General features: G+C 39.2%; 1 long non-coding RNA gene across 1 annotated transcript in view; it reads left to right on the top strand.

The window, feature by feature from the left end:
- Positions 1-25,000, top strand: part of LOC125285063 — a 131,126-nt gene that overhangs the window by 94,209 nt on the left and 11,917 nt on the right. The window contains exon 3 of the long non-coding RNA XR_007191977.1: positions 532-631. This is a non-coding gene — a long non-coding RNA (uncharacterized LOC125285063). The remainder of the gene's footprint in view (positions 1-531; positions 632-25,000) is intronic.

The following is a 25,000-nucleotide window of genomic DNA, read 5'->3' as shown; positions in this document are numbered from 1 at the left end:
GTAAGCAATTGAAAAAAAACTGTAACTCACATCAGCACTTACGGGAACAGACCGTGTTGAAGTAGGACTGTAGACATACTTGGTGGTTTTAACAGTATGTGTGTGTGTGTGTGTGTGTGTGTGTGTGTGTGTGTAGTGTGTGTGTGTAGTGTGTGTGTGCACTCACTAAGACCTGTTAGTATCACTCACATGAGATGTGAGAGGGAGTGTAAATGGTTGCTTGTGAAAGCCTGGATCAATGTGTGGGGGCGGTGTGTGTGTGTATTCAAAGAATGCCCCACTGACTTCTGGTGCATTGCTGATGCTTGTGTGTGTGTGTGTGTGAGTGTAAGAGATTGTTTCTCTGCCTGTACATCTTCGTCTGTGTGTGTGTGTGTATGTGGGCAGGTTTGTGTGTCAGCTCTGTCCCCACATGTAAATATTCCCTCTGTGATATCCTTTTGACACATGTGTGTGTGTGTGTGTGTGTGTGTGTGTGTGTGTGTGTGTGTGTGTGTGTGTGTGTGTGTGTGTGTGTGTGTGTGTTCACAGGTAGAGCTGGGGCTCCGTGAGGCTGCTGTGACTGTGAAGATCCCCCATGGGCCATACCACTCGCTAAGGCTCGGGAGGGGGAGTAGAACTGCTTAATGAGGTAGGGTGTGTGTGTGCGTGTGTGAGTGTCTGTGTGTGTAAGTACGTGTGTGTGTGTGTACGTCTGGTGTTGTTTAATGAGGTAGGTCAGTAGCTGCCATCTCGAAACAGACCCAACACCGAGGAACAGCAGTCTGCAGAGGGTAGAGAGAGGGAGAGAGAGAGAGAGAAAGTGAGAGATGGAGATGGAGAGATGGAGAGAGATGGGGGAGAGATGGGGAGAGAGAGAGGAGGGAGAGAGAGAGGGGGGGGGAGATGGGGAGAGATGGAGAGAGATGAGAGAGAGAGGAGAGAGGGAGAGATGAAGAGAGAGAGTGAGAGAGAAATGGAGAGATGGAGAGAGAGATGGAGAGAGATGGTGAGATGGTGAGAGAGAGAGAACTAGAGATCAGCGAGAGATAAGAGAATAAACAGAGAGGGTTTGATTTTTACATAACCCCCCACCCCCCCCCTCCACTGACTGTGTGTGTGTGTGTGTGTGTGCTGTCATCTAGCACACTGATTAAACTTATCTCCTCTGCTTTAGTGAGCTCCCTGACATGTTTAATTCCTTCGTAATACTGTATAGTGCATTCACACATTCGCACACACACACACACACACACACACACACACAGGGTAAAGTCCTGCAGGCTGAGTACAAATGTGTGTGCGCGTGTTGTCTGTTTTATTGATTCAGGAGTGATGTGTGTTTTCTCTGTTAACAGTATGAAAGGGGATAGAGAGGCAGTGTGTGTGTGTGTGTGTGTGTGTGTGTGTGTGTGTGTGTGATCCTAACGAGTGTTGGCATGTGTGGAGGTTGGTACATCAACACGCTGTGAGCTCATTGTCAGACTGGATATGACCTGAATGAGGAGCAGGCGTGTTGTATAAGCGACACATATACACACACACACACACTTGACGCCAAGACTGCCCTGCTATTTACCTTTACACACACACAAGATGTGGCCTACTGGTTAGCACTTCAGACTTGTAACCGGAGGGTTGCCGGTTCGAACCCCGACCAGTAGGCACGGCTGAAGTGCCCTTGAGAAAGGCACCTAACCATTCCCTCCCCCCCCGAGCACCGCTGTTGATGCAGGCAGCTCACTGCGCCGGGATTAGTGTGTGTTTCACCTCACTGTGTGTTCACTGTGTGCTGAGTGTGTTTCACTAATTAACGGATTGGAATAAATGCAGAGACCAAATTTCCCTCACGGGATCAAAAGAGTATATATACTATATCATTACACACACACATATATATACTTACTTACTTACTTCTCATCTCTCCTGTTACTACATCACACAGTTATTTTTCCAGCAGCTCTTCAATCTCACACAGTGTGTGTGTGTGTGTGTGTGTGTGTAGCTCTAGAGAACATCCCATGTTCTAACTCTCTCAGGGGTCCTCAGCCATGGTGCTCTAGGGCTGCCCCCACAGATGCCTGCTCAGAAATGAAGGAGTTCAGGGAGTGTGTTAAGTTTGTGTGCATGTGAAGTTTGGCTTTTATCTGTTTATAGTAGCATGTGTGTGTATGTGTGTGTGTGTGTGTCTGTGCGTGTGTGTGTGTGTGTGTGTGTGTGTGTGTGTGTGTGTGATAGTGAGTGTGTGTGTGTGTGTGTATGCTTGAGTAAATCTTTGTAAGTCTCCCCCCCCCACATTGTGTGTGTGTGTGTGAGTGTGTGTGTGTGTCTGTGTGTGTGTGTGTGTGTGTGTGTGTGTGTGTGATAGTGAGTGTGTGTGTGTGTGTGTGTGTGTGTGTGTGTGTGTGTGTGTGTGTGTGTGTATGCTTGAGTAAATCTCCCCCCCCACATTGTGTGTGTGTGTGTGTGTGTGTGTGTGTGTGTGTGTGTGTGTGTGTGTGTGTGTGTGTGTGTGTGTGTGTGAGTGAGTGTGTGTGTGTGTGTGTGTGTGTGTGTGTGTGTGTGTGTGTGTGTGGCTGGAGTGTTTGAAGACAGCAGTGCTATTCTTGGCTGGATGAGGAGTCTTGGCTACTCCACGCTGGGAAAAGGGCTCTTGGCCGCCATTCCATTGAGCTGCTCCGCCTCCCTCCCTCCCTCTATCTCTCTTTCTTTCTTTCTCTCTCTTACTCACTTTCTTTCTCTCCCTCTCTCCCTCTCTCTCTCTCTCTCCCTCCCTCTCTTGTTCCTCCTCTTTCTCTCTCTCCACTATGAGACACTTATGAGAGAGAATCAAGGAAAGTCTGTGTGTGTGTGTGTGTGTGTGTGTCTGTGCCACTATGCTTAAACTGCTCAATGGTCTGGCACTGTTCCACCTTCAACAAACACACACACACACACACACACACCATAACAGACAAATACACACACACACACACACACACACACAGTTCCCACTCATTACCGTTTTTCTCGATTGCTTTGACAAGTGCTATTTCAAGAAAAAGTCCTCGTATATGGGTCTAGAGGCATTTCTTAGTAAAAGTTGGGAACAGGACTTTTTATCATAATTAACATGTGCTGAATCCAACTAGCCCTGTTCCCAAGCAGAATTTTGAGTTTTTGACCATCTAATTAGCATAAACAAAATGGCTGCCAAAATGGCGATTTTGGGCACTTTCTTCAGACGGGCATCATTATACCATGTAAATAAATTAATATTGTTCACATCTGTGCATCTCAGAAATCTCCTGTGGGCAATAAATAAAAAGTAAAGGCTATGAAAAATATAAAAATGCAAAAAAAACAATTATTATGCTAATTAGCATTATTATCACCTTATTATACTCTTGACTATGTTTACGGTCCTCTTTGGCAAAGAGTGTGGCCTGACTTCATTGTTAAACATCTTCTTCGTGGTGGGTGGACACATGTTTGGAGTTTAAAATCATTGGAGTTCCTTTGAACTAATCACGAACAACCATAGAAATATCAGTAGAATATTGCTATGTTTAAGTGTAATAAAGTGTGTACATTTATAAATATAAATAGAATACTATGGGTGGGATAGGGGCAAAATGTTCGATGTTCGCCTCCTTGTTGTCCCTGTGAAGGTTGCCATCGACATTGACACCTCAACAAGCACAGGCAAGGAGGCACCGGGGCGTTAGTGATGCGTTGAGCAGTTTTCACCATCCTCTGCCGTGCTTTCCGGTCGGAGGCAGAGCAGTTGCCACCATACTGTCTCTTCAGGAAGAAGAGATGCTGGTGAGCCTTCTTGATCAAGGTAGAGGTGTTGAGGGTCCAAGAGAGGTGGACACCCAGAAACATGAACTGGTGACATGCTCCACCTCAGTCCTGTTGATGAGGATGGGGCTTTGTGTGCTAGCTTTTGACTTCCTAAAGTCCACAATGAGGTCTTTGGTCCTCTTGGTGTTGAGAGCCAGGTTGTTGTCGGTGCTCCACGATGTTAGGTGCTGGACCTCCTCCCTTCAGGCTGTCTCATTATTGTTGCTGATGAAGGCAATCACTGTAGTGTTGTCTGCAAACTTGACAATGGTGTTAGAGCCATGTACAGGTATGCAGTTGTAGGTGAAGAGGGAGTAAAGGAGGGCTCAGCACACACCAGTGTTCAGGGTGAGGGTTGAGTGGGTGAGGTTATCTAATCTAAGACTGCGGTCTGTTGGTTAGGAAGTCCAGAATCTAGTTTCAGAGGGAGGTATTGATGTCCAGTTCACTGAGTTTGATGTTCAGTTTGGAGGGGATGATGGTGTTGAATGCTGAGCTGAAGTCAATGAACAGCATTCTCACACAGGTGTTGCTGTTGTCCGGGTGGGACAGGGCAGAGTGAAGTGCTGTAGAAATGGCATCCTCTGTGCTCCTGTTCTGGGGCCTAGGAAATTCTCTTGAAGCACTCTATACGGCAAACAAAATCTACCTCTGGGTACAAATAAAGTAACTTGAACTTGAACTTGCACTAGTTATAAAGTTGTTCATCTAGCTATTAATTCACAGGACATGCAATCATTTTACTAAAACAAATGTTATGAAGAAATATGGGTGACTTTATGGTAAAGGTACATGAATTATCTTGAATTCATGCATTAATTAATTCATGATTTATGCATTACTTCATTTCTTTATATCCTATGAATCATCAGGAATTGACATGAATTCATATACTCTCATTCATGATGACCTCATGTATGAACAACACATCAACTAAAGCATTAGGTGTGATGGGTATATCATTATGATTTATGATTTCTTAAGCATGATCATCACGATTACATGAATTTTAGGATAATTGCTCATGCATTCATCATGTCTGTGGCCCCTCAAATAAAGTAATGAATAATGACATGTGTTTAGAGAACTCCAAAGTTATGTTCAAATCAGAATTTGAGCAGTGATGACCACATTTTTGGCAGAAAAATAAAGTCATGATCATGGTTAATACATCATAATTCATAATGATGTGCCCACCGTACCTAATACTTAAGTAATGTGTTCATGTATGAGGTCACAACTATGAACTCAGTAAATTCCTGATGATTCATTTGATATTAATGAATGAATACATAAATCATGAATTAATTAATGTACCCTTACAGTAAAGTGTTACCGAAATGGGTAAAGGCCTGTGTAACTTACTCCGAGACTACATACATTACCAACCCAATTCGCTTCAATTATGTAAATGTAATGTAAATCAGGTTTTATGGCCAAGTATACTTGGGTATACAAGGAATTTGGTCTCTGCATGTATCCCATCCGTGAATTAGTGAACGCACAGGTCACACATTGAAGCACACATTAACCTGGAGCAGTGAGCTGCCTTGCTACAGTGATGCTCGGGGAGCAGTGAGGGGTTAGGTGCCTTGCTCAAGGGCACTTCAGCCATGGATGTGGGCATGGGAGACTAGTGCTCAACCTTTCCACCACCCACATATTTCCTACTGGTCGGGGATCGAACCGGCAACCCTTTGGTTTCAAGCCCGAAGACCTAACCAGTAAGCCACAATTTTAAACTTTACATTTCATTACTACACATCTTTCTTGACCCTCAAAAAACATAAGTCTCATTCGTCAAATACCATGTGCCTGCTCAGTTATAAAATTTTAACAATTACAATTTTCAAAGGTTTTTTCAGGTAATTAGCATAGGCATAATACTAGATTTTTTTTTCTTTTTTTCACAGCCTGTATCCTTGATCTATTGGCCAAGGGATATTTCTGTGAACAATATGAATTAATTTACATGGTATAATAATCCGCCCAATGAAAGTGCCCAAAATCGCCATTGTGGCAACCATTTTGTTTACGCTAATTCGATGGTCATAAACTCAAAATTCAGCTTGGGAACAGGGCTAGTTGGATTCAGCACACCTTAATTATGTTAAAAAGTCCTGTTCCCAACTTTTACTAAAAAATGCCTCTAGGAAGCACATATCTCAAAAATATCACCTGTCTATAAAGAAACTGGAATCCACCTGGTCTTCATGAACACCTTCTTTGCACAGCAGAAGTCATCTCTTGTGAATGTGTTCACACATTTTCATTGGGTTCACATATTTCTCACACCTTTTTGCAAAACAGTTAACACAGATGTCATTCAAAAGCCCGAAACTCTTTTGGTTTTCCCGTGCTAAACAAAAGGAAAACATCTTTTCACAGGTGGTAGAGATTCCTTGCATAAGTCTTAATCTCTGATACACCTGTGTGAAACTCCTTTGCACAATTCTTCAATCAGCAATCATTCCTTATCCATAAGAGATGCCATGCCTGTTCTGTGTGTGTGTGTGTGTGTGTGTGTGTGTGTGTGTGTGTGTGTATCATTCCTTATCCATAAGAGATTAACCTGTTCTGTCCTGTGTTGCTATGTGCAATATGGATCTAATGCACATTTAGACAAAGTGCTGTATTGAAAACAGTAGAAAAGGTGTTTGTTTACTGTAGGTCTATTTTGATGAAAAATGACATGTTGTAGTTCAATGAAATGTGTCTTGTCTAGGTGCTTACTGTAGGTCTTACATGTCAATGACAGTCACATCTTGGGAGGAATGAATATAATTATTTTTTATTCAGTACATTTTGTCTTTTCACAGATTTTTTTGATACCAGAAAAATGAGAAAGAAATGGAACAGCAACAATGCTCATTTTGAGAACTAGATTTTGCATTTTGTTGTCCAGTGTGTAATGATTGATTGAAATCACACAGGGATTTGACGACAGGATGTGTTGTTTGAAGGCAAAATGTTGAGAGAGCCACTCTCATTTGAGAGAGCCTTTTGCAAGCAAAATGTGTCATTTTGGTCAGAGTGCTTTTGTTCAGACACGGGTGTTAACTGTTTTGAAAACGTGATGCAGAGTTGACACAAGCATTAAATCGAGAAAAACGGTAAACTTTGACAGTCATTTCAGCAGCCCGTAAATTTAGCAGCTATTCTCCACCTTTTCTCTCATCTCTCTCTCTCTTCCCCCCTTCCTCTTTTCTCTCTTTTACCCCCTTCCTCTTTTCTCTCATCTCTCTTTTTCTCTCTCTCTCTCAAATTCAAATTCAGCTGTATTAGCATGACTAGACTGTTTGGATACAGTGTTACAGATAACACAGTAGTCACAAAAGAAAGGAAAGTGTGTGTGTGTGTGTGTGTCTGTGTGTATTTGTGTTTTAGTAGTACAGCACAATCAAAGTGATTATGGCTGATGGTCAGGTTTGTTTACGGGGACAGTAGATCGCCATGGCGACAGACTGCAGTAATGGCTCCTGTAAATTGAACCCAGCAGGGGGCGCACCGCATGACTGGACAAGGTTTTTGGGCAGCAACTGTGATTGGCTGAGCTCAGTGGACGCACCGCATGACTGGACTGTGATTGGCTGAGCTCAGTGGACGGGCGTGTGTGACTGGACTGTGATTGGCTGAGCTCAGTGGACGCGCCGCGTGACTGGACTGTGATTGGCTGAGCTCAGTGGACGCGCGTGTGACTGGACTGTGCTAAGGTATTGGCTGGATGGGACTGAGGTTCACAGCATTGTCACATTGTCTATGTGTGTGTGTGTGTGTGTGTGTGTGTGTGTGTGTGTGTGTGTGTGTGCATCTGTATGGTTCGTATATGTTCACACACACACACACACACACCATATTTGACAATTCAGGATTTGATTAATTCAGGGAAAAGTAGGACATGTGGCTAGCAGTTGTACCTTCACAGTAGGTGCTCTATGTATGCCTGTACTGTCCACCACACAAACACACACACACACACACTCACGTCTCTTACTTCTCTGGGGTGGGAGGCACCCAGCTGAGCTGTGATTGGATGTTCATGACTAGGGGGCCGTGCACTCGACGCCGGTTTTTGTGAAACCGGTGAGGTTTTGTTAACGGTTACGCATGTACACGACGCCGGCAGGTTAGGAGACTGAAACCGATAGCTTTTGAAACCGGTTTCCGAAGTGGGAACTTTTAAAAACCGCCGGCTAACTTTCGCCGTGTAGACGCCTGTAGGTGCGAAGCCGGCAACTTTATGACGTCATAGCCCCACCTCTCAACTCAGCCACGGCACTCGACCTGACATGTTGCTTGTTAAAACAAACCAAACCATTTATTTATCATATTAAAATGTTTTTCTTTCCCCTGTCATGATTTATGTGCACAATGTAGCCTATCAGCCTTTAGTGGCTAAGTTAGAAGCACACGTTAGCTTAACTTAGTTAAACATTAGCTTACTGCATGTTAGTGTTTTCTCCAGTGGTGCTCAGACCTAATGCAATGCGTAGGTAGGCTAAGCATTTGAAATTTCACATAGCAGTCACATACCTTGAAAATGAACTTTAACAGTTGAATTGAAAACCGAATTGTCTGTAGTCTCCTTATTTCACGCAACTGCTTAACCAGAGCACTTATTAGACATTCTCTGGCTTAGCAAACTTCTTCTTCTTCTTCTTCTTCTTTTTTATATGGCGGTTGGCAACCAGCTTTTTGGTGCATTACCGCCACCATCTGGACTGGAGTCTGTGGATCAAATGGTCATCCTACACTTTCCTAAATTCTTTTAAATAACCCAGTTACCTTCAAAAAAGAAAACAAAAAGGAAAAACAAATTTCACCTGATTCTCTTTGCAGTATATCATTCAAATTTAATGTCATCTGGATTTCACCAAGTTGTGAGATAAATCTTTGTCTGGCTTGATGGTACTCAGGACAAAACATAATTACATGCTCTATGGTCTCTTGACTATTACAATATTCACACATTCCATCAACATGCTTTTTCATGGTAACTAATGTTCTGTTTAATCCTGTATGTCCTAGCCTCATTCTGGACACCACATCTTCTTCTTGCTTGCTTCTGCATGTATTCCTGCTCCTCCCCACCTTTCCTTGAATACTATGCAGGTGTCTTCCAGACTGTTCGTTATCCCATACAAATTGCCATTTTTCATTTATTTTAGCTTTGATTATACTTTTGACTTCAGCTTTGCTGTATTTAATATTCAACTCTATATCAGACTTCCCTGCTGCTTTCTTTGCACATTTATCTGCTAATTCATTACCTCCTACACCTATATGAGCTGGTACCCATATAAATGTAGTACTAATACCAGACTTAAGCAGATTGTTGGCTAATTGCATTACTTCATATACTATGTCCTGTCAGACCCTAGAGTCTGACGCAATCACAGCTTGCTTAGGTCTATTGCTCTCTACCCACAATAAGGCCATCCATATTCCTATAATTTCTGCTGTGTATACAGCTAAATCATCATTGATTCTCTTTCCAGATTCAATGTTTAATTGAGGGATAACATAAGCAACTCCCATTTTCTTATCAGTCTGCTTAGATGCATCAGTATATAAAATGACTGCTTCTTTATATTTGCTCGCAATGTAACTCTGGACCCTGTAATGATCCACTTCAACATCCTTCTTTTCCTCTAATAAGCCCAAGTCTACTGGAACCTCTGACATCAGCCAAGGAGGAACAACAGGATATGCCACTGTAGGGCTTATTTCAAGAGCACTGATTCCCATATTTATTACCTTTTGTTTTATTGTCCAACCAAAACTTTTAATAAGGTAACTCTCTCTCTCTTGACACTGCCATAAGACTGATTGACTCATGTGTTTTTCACTATGACCCTTAGATTTGTCCAATACACAAGAGACAGCTGGTCTCTTCTAAGATAGAGAGGCATCTCTCCCATCTCTACCTGGACGGCTGCCACTGGCGTGGTCTTAATTGCCCACAGCATAGCTTCAAACCTTGGTTCTGAATTACATCTAGTTTCTTAAGTGATGTTTTTAGCAGCAGACCCATACACTACACACCCATAGTCAAATACAGATCTCATCAGCCCTGTATAAATGGCTTTTTAAAGCAGGTCTACTTGCTCCCCATTCAACTCCACGCAGACACCTCATCACATTCAACACTTTCTTGCATTTCTCAATATTTTTTGTATATGCATTGTCCAAGTTAATCGTTTGTCAAACCACATTCCTAAATATTTGAAGAATTCCACTCTTTCTAAATCTGCCCCAGATAATTTGATTTTAACATCTTCATTTATTTTCTTCCTAGAGAAGAATAAAGTCTTTGTTTTATCTATTGAGATCCTAAACCCCCATTGAAGGGCCCATTCTTGGACTCTGTTCACTGCCTGTTGCATCTTACCCACCACAAAATCTATATTTCTTCCTTTTTTCCACATTGCTCCATCATCTGCAAACAATGCCACCCCAACTGAATTTTGTATGTCTTTAAAAATATCATCAATCATTATTGAAAATAATAGTGGACTAACAATACTTCCTTGTGGGACACCATTTTCCACACTGTATTGCTCACTTAATTCTCCATTTATTTGAATTTGAATTGTTCTATTAGACAAAACCCTTTAATCCATTGGAACATCCGTCCCTTTATTCCCAATATTTTAACCTTTATCAGTATACCTTCTTTCCACAACATATCATATGCCTTCTCAATGTCAAAAACACTGCCACTACATTTTCTTTGTTCACTTGAGCCTTCCTTATTGTATCTTCAAGGCATACAATGGGATCCATGGTGCCTCTACCTTTCCTGAATCCACTTTGATAATGACTCATTAATCCTTTCGTTTCAACCCAATATGTAAGCCTGTCATTAATCATCCTTTCCATAGTTTTTCCCATCTGGGATGTTAATGCAATAGGTCTATAGTTAATTGCTATTTTAGGATCTTTCCCAGGTTTCCTAATAGGAATAATTATAGACTCCTTCCATGTTCTAGGAATACAGCCATCTATCCATACTTTATTATATAGACTTAACAAAACTTCCTTCCCCTTATCACTTAAGTTCTCCAACATGGAATAGCAGATTTTATCCATCCCTGGAGATGACTTACCTAATTTACTTAATGCCTTATTGAGTTCAGATTTCGTAAATAACACATCCAATACCCCTTCTTCGCTATCCTCAATGTCAAACACATTGCGATATTTTTCAATTGTAACTTCTCTACCTCTTTTTTCTTCTTGATTTAAATTCCCTGAGCTGTGCACCTTGGCTAATGTTTTAGCCATAACCTCTGCTTTTTCCTTATTATTGGTGATCGTTCTTTGCCCCTCAACCAACACTGGGTATCCATATTCCCTTCCATTCCCTTTCATTTTTTTTAATCATATTCCAAACTCTCTCCACTGGAGTAGTTCGACCAATAGAGTCACAGAACTTTTTCCAATGATGTTTTTTAGCTTGTCTTATTGTTTTCCTAACTATTGCCTGAGATCTTTTATATTGAACTAAATTCTGAAAATTATGTGTTCTTTTTAACTCTTTAAACGCTCTATTTCTACCTTTAATTGCTTCCTTACATTCTGTAGACCACCATGGCACTATTTTAGTTAACGTCTTAGGCTTAGTTTTTGGGATTGATACTCCTGCTGCAACAATTATTCCACTGCCAATTTCATTACACAATTTCTCAATATCCTGATTTTTATCAATAGATAGTAACAATTCATCACTTACCCCTCTATACTTACCCCAATCTGCTTTTCCTAAAATCCATCTCTTCTCTTATGTCATGTTCATTTCTTAATTCCACTCCTATCTGAATTCTAATAGGATAATGATCACTTCCTACTGTGCTTTCCCTAACTACCTCCCAGTCACATCTATCTGCAATGGTTTTGTGACAATAGTTAGATCTATTGCTGACTCTGTACCCCTTGCCACATCTATTCTAGTCCCAGATCCATCATTCAAACATACTAACTCTTTCTCTTCCATAAATTCTTCGACTACATTTCCATTCCCATCATCCCTCTCTCCCCATAATGTACTATGTGCATTAAAATCCCCACACCAGATAATTCTCCCTGTCAAATCCTTCCAAATATCCTCCAGTTGCCTTATCTCCACTTGTCTACATGGGTTATAAAAGTTTATAATTGTCACATTATCTTCATTTGTCCATACTTCTGTAGCAATGTATTCCAAGTCATTCCCCCTCTTTACCTCTCTATACTGAAGTCCCCTTTGTATAAAAAATTACAACTCCTCCTCCTTTACCTATTTTCCTATCCCTTCTTATAGAGTCATACCCCTTTATTACAAAATCCAACCCTAGGCACTAGCCAGGTTTCTTGTATACAAATAATATTAGGTTTTCTCTTGTAAATTTTCAACATATTTTTTGAATTCTTGGCCGTTTGCAATTAAACTCCTAGCATTCCACTGAAGTATAATTAAAACCATTATACAGGCCCACTCCATGACTGTGATTGTTGTGTTTCATCATTAAGAATATCTCTTACTCTTTCCCAAGGCATTCCCTTTGCATCCAGGTATTTTTCAGCTGACTTTACAATTATTTTAATTCTTTCAGTTCTACTAGTGGTCTGTGCTGAGCAATTGATTATCTCAGCCATGAAGAGCACAAAATCACCTTTACTCACAATCAACGTATCTTCTTTTAGTTGATCACACTTTACACATTCCTTTACATCTTTAGTCCCATCCTTTATTGTTTCTACCGATACACCTACACCTCTTGGGACTTTCTTAGTTGCCTCTGCATAGGAAACCCCTTGGACTACTTTAATTCGCTGTACCTCCTGCATTCTTTTGTTAGCCTCACAACCTCCATATGCTGCACTATGTTCTCCTCCACAGTTGCAACATTTTAGTTTTGCCCCTTCTTCACACTTTCCATATTCATGTTCACCACTACATTTGCTACATCTTTGTTTGCCCTTGCATATCACCGCTACATGCCCATATCTTTGACATTTAAAACACCGCAGTGGTGGAGGAATGTAAACCTTGACATCATAGCTCATGTAACCAATCAAGACTTTTCCTGGGAGTTTAGCTTCGTCAAAAGTTAACAGTACTGATAGACTGTCACATATAACTCCATTCCTTCTTGTTTTAAGTCGCTTTGCTTCCCTTACTTTAACATTTTGTATTCCTTCTTTTACTGAATCCACTGACTCACTTAGAGGAATCCCAGAGATCACACCCCTAACAAAGTTTTTGTCATATGCCATTGAACACTTCACTCGCTGTCCATTTAGTTTATTTGTCTTTATTGCTTTCTGTTGTTGTTCATCACTTTTACATATTACCAGTAAAGAACCATTCCTCAATTGTTTAGCTCCTTACCTCCCCAATGTCTTTATGCAGACTTTTGGTTAGTTGGATTGGACTCCACTTTCGTTAAAAGTAGTCCCCTCTTGTAACAATTTGATAAACACCTTGAACTCATCTTCACTCCTTTTCACCGTTTTTATTTCTTTATCAATGTCACTATAATCTGATTCGTCTCTATCTTTAGTTTTCCGTTTCCTATTGATTACTTTCCACTCATCCAAACTCCCGCGTCCAACATCCATCTCCCCATCCTCACTTCCTGATCCGTCATTTCCTGACCTCTGACCATTCACAGTCCAGTTGTTGCCAACCGTCTGTAGCTCACGCTCAACAGACAATCGTCTACGCTCCTTTCCTCCAGTTGCCGCCATTCCATCCTCCACCTGCCGAACCTCCTCCCGCACAACTCCTCTCGGCTTAGCAAACTGTTTCAACAATGTTTTCTTCTACGCGATTCACGCGAAATTATCGTGAAGCTTCTGCACAGCGGCGCCATCGACTGGTCTGGCATATGCACTACAGCACATTTAGCCGGTTACACCTCTGTGTGTACACGCAAGGTTTTTTCTTGCCGGAGTCGTTAAAGGTGTGAAAGCGGTAAGAGAAAATTCACCCGGCGGCGTCGTGTAAACGGCCTCTAGGGATCGACCGATATATCGGGCCGGTATTTGCGTTTTTTACGTGCATCGGCATCGGCCGATAAGCCGCTGCAGTTTTTTCCCTGCATTATTTACATACAGGCCCCCTTAAGCCAGCAGCCTGACCAATGGATACCTTGTCTTAGCTGAATTACTGAAGCTAAGCAGGTGTGGGCCTGGTTAGTACTTGGATGGGAGACCTCCTTGGAAAACTAGGTTGCTGCTGGAAGTGGTGTTGGTGGGTGGCCAGTAGGTGGCACTCTTCCCTCTGGCCAAAAAAGATCGATCCCAATGCCCCAGTGCTGTGATGGGGGCACTGCACTGTAGGAGATGCCGTCCTTCGGGTGAGACGTTAAACCGAGGTCCTGACTCACTGTGCTCATTAAAGATCCCATGGCACTTATCGTAAAGAGTAGGGGGTTCCCCGGTGTCCTGGCTAAATTCCCAACCTGGCTCATTCAATCTGGCCCCCTAATCATCCCCCACTGTAATTGGCTCATTCACTCCCTCACTCTCCACCTCAAGCTGGTGTGTGGTGAGCGTTCTGGTGCATCACCCAGGTGGGTGCTACACATTGGTGGTGGTTACTAGTGAGGTCCCCCCATCCATGTGTTGTAAAGCGACCTTGGGTACCATGAAAGGCGCTATATAAGTCCAAGGTGTTATTATTATTATTATTACAGTGCATGAAAATGCACTGTACTGTTCTTCCAAGGCTTTTTACAGTGCATGAAAATGCACTGTACTGTTCTTCCTAGGCATTTTATTACAGTGCATGAAAATGCACTGTACTGTTATTCCAAGGCATTTTATTATTATTATTACAGTGCATGAAAATGCACTGTACTGTTCTTTCTAGGCTTCTTATTACAGTGCATGAAAATGCACTGTACTGTTATTCCAAGGCATTTTATTATTATTATTACAGTGCATGAAAATGCACTGTACTGTTCTTCCTAGGCTTCTTATTACAGTGCATGAAAATGCACTGTACTGTTATTCCAAGGCATTTTATTATTATTACAGTGCATGAAAATGCACTGTACTGTTCTTCCTAGGCTTCTTATTCTTATGCTTATTCTTATTCTTCTTCTAACGCACTTAATGCAGCTTCAACCGTTTAACGTAGAAACTTCATTCAAACTATGTTACGTAGGTCTTACTTAGGACATGGGTGTTATGTATTTTTCAGCTTTGTAACTTTTATACTTTTTAAACTATTAATTAAAAACTAATCAAAATTTCCCATTGACTTAACATTATGATTATGACATCACAATACGGCCGTTAAGCAATTAGAATCCTATGGCAGGTGTTCGGGCCACCTGGATCAACTGCCAGTCTCAGGCTTTAAGCATACAAACTGGCCCTATTAAGACTACACATCCTGTTCAACTGCTTCCTCTGCCAAAAACTGTTTCAAAATAAAAGTCCTCACTACAATATTTCACTGTTAAACAATTTAACCCTTTAAACTACTGAACTTTTTAACTGTTTAGCCATTGTAACTGTTACTTGTCATCAACTATGACTCCTACCCACTGTAGCTAGTTAGCTAAGTCACATGGTTAGCATAGTTAGCATGTTAGCATGCTAGTTAGCATTTTAGCAAAACTGCTTAAAATGATTAGCTAAGTTAGCTAAGTCACATGGTTAGCATGCTAGCATGTTAGCATGTTAGTTAGCATTTTTAGCAAAACTGCTTAAAATGATTAGCTAAGTTAGCTAAGTCACATGGTTAGCATAGTTAGCATGCTAGCTAGCATAGTTAGCATAACTGCTAAAAACAGTTAGCTAAGTCACATGGTTAGCATAGTTAGCATGTTAGCATGCTAGTTAGCATAGTTAGCATAACTACTAAAAATGATTAGCTAAGTTAGCTAAGTAACGTGGTTAGCATAGTTTGCATGCTAGCGTGTTAGCATGCTAGTTAGCATAGTAACTTTGTTAATATTATTATCTTTGGTAACATAGTTAGCATAACTGCTAGCAAACATTAGAGCCATTCCAACTGTCAGTTATCGTCAACTATCTACCTAAATAATTTAACCATTTAAACTATCCACTTATTTAACTGTTCAGTCATTCCAACTATATTAAACCTCATCTACCTAGCAACCAATATGGTTTGTTTTTACTCTGTATGATATTTTACATCATATTTTTGCATTTTCATGCACTGTATTTCCTTCAGGAAATGCTTTTCTAGTTCTTATATGCTTATTCTTATTCTTCTTCTAACGCACTTAATGCAGCTTCAACCGTTTAACGTAGAAACTTCATTCAAACTATGTTACGTAGGTCTTACTTAGGACATGGGTGCTATGTATTTTTCAGCTTTGTAACTTTTAGACTTTTTAAACTATTAATTAAAAACTAATCAAAATTTCCCATTGACTTAACATTATGATTATGACATCACAATACGGCCGTTAAGCAATTAGAATCCTATGGCAGGTGTTCGGGCCACCTGGATCAACTGCCAGTCTCAGGCTTTAAGCATACAAACTGGCCCTATTAAGACTACACATCCTGTTCAACTGCTTCCTCTGCCAAAAACTGTTTCAAAATAAAAGTCCTCACTACAATATTTCACTGTTAAACAATTTAACCCTTTAAACTACTGAACTTTTTAACTGTTTAGCCATTGTAACTGTTACTTGTCATCAACTATGACTCCTACCCACTGTAGCTAGTTAGCTAAGTCACATGGTTAGCATAGTTAGCATGTTAGCATGCTAGTTAGCATTTTAGCAAAACTGCTTAAAATGATTAGCTAAGTTAGCTAAGTCACATGGTTAGCATAGTTAGCATGCTAGCATTTTAGCTTTAAAATAGTTAGTTAATAACTGCTAGTTAAAACAGTTAGCTAAAACAGTTAGTTAGCATAGTTAGCATGTTAACATGCTAGTTAGCATAGTTAACATAACTGCTAAAAATAATTAGATAAGTTAGCTAAGTAACGTGGTTAGCATAGTTTGCATGCTAGCATGTTAGCATGCTAGTTAGCATAGTAACTTTGTTAATATTATTATCTTTGGTAACATAGTTAGCATAACTGCTAGCAAACAGAGCCATTCCAACTGTCAGTTATCGTCAACTATCTACCTAAATAATTTAACCATTTAAACTATCCACTTATTTAACTGTTCAGTCATTCCAACTATATTAAACCTCATCTACCTAGCAACCAATATGGTTTGTTTTTACTCTGTATGATATTTTACATCATATTTTTGCATTTTCATGCACTGTATTTCCTTCAGGAAATGCTTTTCTAGTTCTTATGCTTATTACAGTGCATGAAAATGCACTGTACTGTTCTTCCTAGGCTTCTTCTTATTCTTCTTCTTCTAACGCGTTTAATGCAGCTTCAACCGTTTAACATTAGAAACTTCATTCAAGCTATGTTACGTAGGTCTTACTTAGGACATGGGTGCTATGTATTTTTCAGCTTTATAACTTTTATACTTTTTAAACTATTAATTAAAAACTGTTCAAAATTTCCCCATAGACTTAACATGGGCTGATGACATCACAATAGAGCCGTTAAGCAATTAGAATCCTATGGCAGGTGTTCGGGCCACCTGTCCCAACTGCCATTCTCAGGCTTTAAGCATACAAACTGGCCCTATTAAGACTACACATCCTGTTCAACTGCTTCCTCTGCCAAAAACTGTTTCAAAATAAAAGTCCTCACTACAATATTTCACTGTTAAACAATTTAACCCTTTAAACTACTGAACTTTTTAACTGTTCAGCCATTGTAACTGTTACTTGTCATCAACTATCACTCCTACCCACTGTAGCTAGTTAGCTAAGTAACATGGTTAGCATACTTAGCATGCTAGCATAGTTAGCATGTTAGTTAGCATAGTTAGCATAACTGCTAAAAACGATTAGCTATGTTAGCTAAGTAACGTGGTTAGCATAGTTAGCATGTTAGCAAGATGCTAGTTAGCATTTTGAAGCAAAACTGCTTAAAAGCGATTAGCTATGTTAGCTAAGTAGCGTGGTTAAGCATAGTTAGCATGTTAGCATCTTTAGTTAACATTTTTAGCAAAACTGCTAAAACGATTAGCTATGTTAGCTAAGTAACGTGGTTAGCATAGTTAGCATGCTAGCATGCTAGTTACCATTTTTAGCAAAACTGCTAAAAACGATTAGCTAAGTTAGCTAAGTAACGTGGTTAGCATAGTTAGCATGCTAAAATGCTAGTTCACATAGTTAGCATAACTGCTAAAAACGATTAGCTAAGTTAGCTAAGTAACGTGGTTAGCATTGTTAGCATGCTAGTTAGCATAGTTAGCAAAACTGCTAAAAATGATTAGCTAAGTTAGCTGAGTAACGTGGTTAGCATAGTAACTGTCAGTTATTGTCAACTATCTACCTAAATAATTTAACCATTTAAACTATCCACTTATTTAACTGTTCAGTCATTCCAACTATATTAAACCTCATCTACCTAGCAACTAATATAGTTTGTTTTTACTCTGTAGGATTTTTTTACGTCATATTTTTGCATTTTCATGCACTGTATTTCCTTCAGGAAATGCTTTTCTAGTTCTTATTCTTCTTCTAGCGCACTTAATGCAGCTTCAACCGTTTAGCATTAGAAACTTCATTCAAACTATGTTACGGAGGTCTTACTTAGGACATGGGTGCTATGTATTTTTCAGCTTTGTAACTTTTAGACTTTTTAAACTATTAATTAAAAACTAATCAAAATTTCCCATTGACTTAACATTATGATTATGACATCACAATCGGACGTTAAGCAATTAGAATCCTATGGCAGGTGTTCGGGCCACCTGGATCAACTGCCAGTCTCAGGCTTTAAGCATACAAACTGGCCCTATTAAGACTACACATCCTGTTCAACTGCTTCCTCTGCCAAAATCTGTTTCAAAATAAAAGTCCTCACTACAATATTTCACTGTTAAACAATTTAACCCTTTAAACTACTGAACCTTTTAACTGTTCAGCCATTGTAACTTACTTATCATCAACTATGACTCCTACCCACTGTAGTTAGTTAGCATGGTTAGCATAGTTAGCATGTTAGCATTTTTAACAAAACTGCTAAAAATTATTAGCTAAGTTAGCTAAGTAACATGGTTAACATAGTTAGCATGTTAACATGTTAGTTAGCATTTTTAGCAAAACTGTTAAAAATGATTAGCTAAGTTAGCTAAGTAACATGGTTAGCATAATTAGCATGCTGGCATGTTAGCATGCTAGTTAGCATTTTTAACAAAACTGCTAAAAATTATTAGCTAAGTTAGCTAAGTAACATGGTTAACATAGATAGCATGCTAGCATGCTAGTTAGCATAGTTAGCAAAACTGTAAAAAATGATTAGCTAAGTTAGCTAAGTAATATGGTTAGCATGTTAGCATGCTTAGTTAGCATGACTACTAAAATGATTAGCTAGGTTAGCTAAGTAACATGGTTAACATAGTTAGCATGTTAGCATGCTAGTTAAAATAGTTAGCATACCTACTAAAAATAATTAGTTAAGTTAGCTAAGTCACATGGTTAGCATACTTAACATGTTAGCATGCTAATATGCTTACCTTAGCATAGTTAGCATAACTAATAAAAATGAAAACATTAGCTAAGTTAAGTAACTTGGTTAACATTATTATCTTTGAAAACATAGTTAGCATAACTGCTAGAAAACATTAGAGCCATTCCAACTGTCAGTTATCGTCAATTATCTACCTAAATAATTTAACCATTTAAATTATCCACCTATTTAACCGTTCAATCATTCCAACTATATTAAACCTTATCTACCAAGTAAATCATTTAACTATATAAACTATCCACCTATTTAACTGTTCAGTCATTCCCACTATATTAAACCTCATCTACCTAGCAACCAATATAGTTTGTTAAGCATACAAACTGGCCCTATTAAGACTACACACCCTATTTAACTGCTTCCTCTGCCAAAAACTGTTTCAAAATAAAAGTCCTCACTATAATATTTCACTGTTAAACAATTTAACCCTTTAAACTACTGAACTTTTTAACTGTTCAGCCATTGTAACTGTTACTTGTCATCAACTATGACTCCTACCCACTGTAGCTAGTTAGCTAAGTAACATGGTTAGCATAGTTAGCATGTTAACATGCTAGTTAGCATAGTTAGCATAACTGCTAAAAATTATTAGCTAAGTCACATGGTTAACATTGTTAGCATGCTAGTTAGCATAGTAACTTGGTTAACATTATTATCTTTGTTAACATAGTTAGCATAACTGCTAGCAAACATTAGAGCCATTCAAGTGTCAGTTATAGTCAACTATCTACCTAAATAATTTAACCATTTAAACTATCCACTTATTTAACTGTTCAGTCATTCCAACTATATTAAACCTCATCTACCTAGCAACCAATATAGTTTGTTTTTACTCAGTATGATATTTTACATCATAATTTTACATTTTCATGCACTGTATTTCCTTCAGGAAATGCTTTTCTAGTTATTATTATTCTTCTTCTAACGCAGCTATTGCAGCTTCAACCGTTTAACGTAGAAACTTCATTCAAACATTGACGCGTAGGTCTTAATTAGGACATGTGGGCTTTGTATTTTTCATCTTTGTAACTTTTATACTTTTTAAACTATTAATTAAAAACTATCAAAATTTCCCCATTGACTTAACATTGCCCTTTATGACATCACAGCAATTAGAATCCTATGGCAGGTGTTCGGGCCACCTGGACCAACTGCCAGTCTCAGGCTTTAAGCATACAAACTGGCCCTATTAAGACTACACATCCTGTTCAACTGCTTCCTCTGCCAAAAACTGTTTCAAAATAAAAGTCCTCACTATAATATTTTACTGTTAAACAATTCAACCCTTTAAACTACTGAACTTTTTAACTGTTCAGCCATTGTAACTGTTACTTGTCATCAACTATGACTCCTACCCACTGTAGCTAGTTAGCTAAGTTAGCTAAGTAACATGGTTAGCATAGTTAGCATGCTAACATGCTAGTTAACATTTTTAGCAAAACTGCTAAAAATGATTAGCTAAGTTAGCTAAGTAACATGGTTAGCATAGTTAGCATGCTAGCATGTTAGCATGCTATTTAGCATTTTTAGCAAAACTGCTAAAAATGATTAGCTAAGTTAGCTAAGTCACATGGTTAGCATAGAAGTTAGCTAAGTCACATGGTTAGCATAGTTAGCATGCTAGTTAGCATTTTTAGCAAAACTGCTAAAAATGATTAGCTAAGTTAGCTAAGTAACATGGTTAGCATAGTTAGCATGCTAGTTAGCATTTTTACCAAAACTGCTTAAAATGATTAGCTAAGTCAGCTAAGTAACATGGTTAGCATAGTCAGCATACTAGTTAGCATAGTTAACATAACTGCTAAAAATAATTAGATAAGTTAGCTAAGTCACATGGTTAGCATAGTTAGCATTTTAATATTGTTAGCATGCTAGTTAGCATAGTAACTTGGTTAACATTATTATCTTTGTTAACATAGTTAGCATAACTGCTAGCAAACATTAGAGCCATTCCAAGTGTCAGTTATCGTCAACTATCTACCTAAATAATTTAACCATTTAAAGTATCCACTTATTTAAACGTTCAATCATTCCAACTATATTAAACCTCATCTACCTAGCAACCAATATAGTTTGTTTTTACTCTGTATGATATTTTACATAATATTTTTTGCATTTTCATGCACTGTATTTCCTTCAGGAAATGCTTTTCTAGTTATTATTATTATACAGGCGTCCACGGCAGCTCTGTGTTGCTGGAGACGCTGCAATTCACGTGCAGACTGCCCCTCCCCCACGAGCAGAGTGCTGAAAGCCTGCTCTTCAAGACAACAGTAAACTTTAAACTTTCAAAGCATCTTTTAACTGTTTGACTGCTGAAATATTGCCATACACTTTTAAGGTGGAGGCAGGTTTGTGGGTCCAAATGGAAAACACGAATGATAGATAGGTAGGCTACTTTTTTAATGCTTAATGATCGTTTATAAAACTGCTTGCCATTGTATTTAGGGAGCTGCAAATAGCGAAGTTGTAGGCTATCCATATTCATGCGGTAGCTGTTACAAACACTGGTCATATAATTAAGTAGCCTAATGCCAACTTGTTCCGTGGTATTTGTGGGAGTTTTATTCAGCGACCACCTGGCTGAGTGTTGGACGCGTGTGGTGTGTGTGTGTGTGTGTGTCTCCCTCCCTGAATGCCTCTTTTATAAAACTGCTTGCCATTGTATTTAGGGAGCTGCAAATAGCTAAGTTGTAGGCTATCCGTATGCATGCGTTAGCGGTAGCTGTTACGAACACTGGTCAATCATATGATTAAGTAATGCCGACGTTGTTCCGAGATATTTGTGGGAGTTTTATTCAGCGACCACCTGGCTGAGTTTTGGACGCGTGTGGTGTGTGCATCTCCCTCCCCCTCTCCCTTCGAGCGGGGCGGAGTTGTCATCGCAGTGATCAGAGCTTTAATAATGAGAGACGTGTAGTTGAATATTAATTTATGTTAACGTTTATCATGTACCAGACATACCGTATGCCTTACTTGTTTAGAGCCGTTTGCTAACGTTATCATTATCCAGTTCAATGGTGGTTCGTCAGCTATCAAACAGTTTGTGTGTGCGTCTGGTCTGTCTCACTCAGTGGGACACACGCATCACAGCGATATGAGAGTGCTGCGCTACCTGAAGGAGAGATTTTAAAACTTTGAGAGATACGTTTTTATACCTTTTGACGTTGATGCCGTTTAGAACAGAAACATCTGACACCACGTTATTTTCCTCTGCTGATTTATGTTCTGTGGTTGACAAATCTGGCAGCTTTTTTTTAGAAAAATATAGACATAGAAAAATGGAAACCATACAGTCTAAAATGACAAATCAAGCACTTTATTAGGGGTCCGAGCAGCGTAGCTGCAGGACCCCTATTGTTTCTGTACCGTTCATTTTTGGCCAAAATTCTGTAAAAGTCATACTGCAGCCTAAACCGTAACTCCAAAACTCTTCAAATTTTCAGGTATGGTTACCAGTACCCCCCTCTACCCATAACCCAAAATTTGGGGTACTGCACCAAAAGGTGGCGCTATTGGGGAAAAAAGTTAATTATGCTAATTTCTCCTTACCAGATTGACCTAGACTCAAAATTCTTTCATCATATTAATCTCTACATTTAGATGCATCTTTTTCACCCTGGTCTTATGCTCTAAAAATGTTTACTTTTGCCACAATTTCAGAGAAAAGCCAAACATCATAAAAAGTTTCACAGGCTTCAAAAATGATCACATCTTCACCAAAATTCTCACAGACAATGTTTAGACAAAGCCTCACAAAAGTTATCAAAATAATTTGGATATGTTGTTCCATTTCAGAGATATAGACCAATAAAGTTCGACCACTCAGCCCATTTCTCCTATATCACCTATATTCCTATATGAGTAATTGTTTTTCCTTGGAGAACAACCATACAACCATCATTATGTGGATACCATTAACAGTGCACATTTTCAGATCTGTACTCTTTTTTATAAAGCCCTTAATTCTATTGTCAAATTGCTAGGAATTTTCTTGATGTTGTGTGTTTGCCAACACACATTTTCACCATGTGAATGTGACTGCCAAACATGTAGGATTGTCAGTGGTTTAGTATTTTTCCTTCATCATTAAGTCTATCATATTTATATTTCATCCATTAGTGTTCTTCTCTACAAATGTCTAATTACCCCAGAATTTCAAAAAGATTTCAGGTGTACTCTTTCAGGAAAGCCCTTCATTTTATTGTCAAATGTATGCTTGGAGTTTTTCTTGTGTGTTTACCAACACACATTTTCACCATGTGAATGTGACTGCCTAATGTGTATGATTGTTAGTGGCTCAGTGGGATAATGCTTTATACTGGTGTTTCTTAGGTTGAGTGTTCGAATCCCCGTTAGAACTTAAGGATCAAGCTGCACATGCTATTGGTCATTTAAGATTCACACCATTGAACAGCACCTGAATGACATCAGCCAATCAACATTCACACTCATCAGTTGCCAAGAATCAGAATGCCGAGACACTATGACATTCAGGGGAACTTCTTTGTTTACTATTTTTCCTTCATCATTAAGTCTATCATATTTATATTTCATCTATTAGTGTTCATCTCTACAAATGTCTAATTGCCCCTCTATGCTTAGAGTTTTTCTTGTTGTGTGTTTACCAATACACATTTTCACCATGTGAATGTGACTGGCCAACATGTAGGATTGACAGTGGCTCAGTGGGATAATGCCTTGAACTGGTGATCCTTAGGTTGATAGTTCAAATCCCACTTGAAGCATTAGTGTTAGAATGCTGTTGGGTTGTGGAGGTTAACACACTATAACATTACAGCTACTTGTCAATATGGACTTGTAGTGCAAGGCAAGTACTACTGTATAATTACAGGCTGTTTATCTTATTGACTCCGACACAGCTGTAGCCTATAATTATTTGTTATTCTTATAATATTTGTCATTTCTTATACATATTTAGTCGGCTCTTCCACGTGACAGAACAACTCTGTATCGGTTAAGGATGTCACGCATGAAACAATGCTGCAGAAACACGAAAATACAACTTTGAGTTTAGTAGGCTATAATTTTCAGTTCCTGTTTATCTATTGCACGATGGGTAATAATTTAAAGGAATCGTGTTGCAGTCTTGTAAATAGTGACCCTGCAAGATCCCTAGTCATTGCAAAATCATAGTCTGTGACTTAAAACTCTACTATTTGTCTTTAGATGTGAGAGGGTCTGAGACTGTAGTCTTTCAAAAATCTTTTCCAAATCTTTGCAAATCTTTCCAAAGTCTGTCAGTGTAAGGAGGGCTTGAGGTGAAAGTGCTGTGGAGAAATTGCTGGATTGTTTGGCTCTGCCACCTTACCACACCCAGTTTACCTGCTGGGAAAACCCTGTAGCTCCGGAGCAGGGGCTCAGACCAGGATAAATTGTTTGCTCGCCCTCAGTTTACTCTTTTGTTCATCTCAACCCAGCACTCCAGTGTGTCCTGCTCTGTGTGCGTCTTTGAGTTAACGTAAGTCATCACTTTAATGACCCTCACTATGACTTTTGTGATGTTTATCAGTTTGTAGAGTAGCTCTGCCATCATGTGTAAAGTTAAGGTCTTTGTTTGTTGGTTTGGTGTGTTGGAGTCCCATGTGA

This window comes from Alosa alosa, chromosome 20, assembly GCF_017589495.1.
Source record: "Alosa alosa isolate M-15738 ecotype Scorff River chromosome 20, AALO_Geno_1.1, whole genome shotgun sequence".
Taxonomy (NCBI): domain Eukaryota; kingdom Metazoa; phylum Chordata; class Actinopteri; order Clupeiformes; family Clupeidae; genus Alosa; species Alosa alosa.
This window is presented reverse-complemented; position numbering and strand designations above follow the sequence as displayed.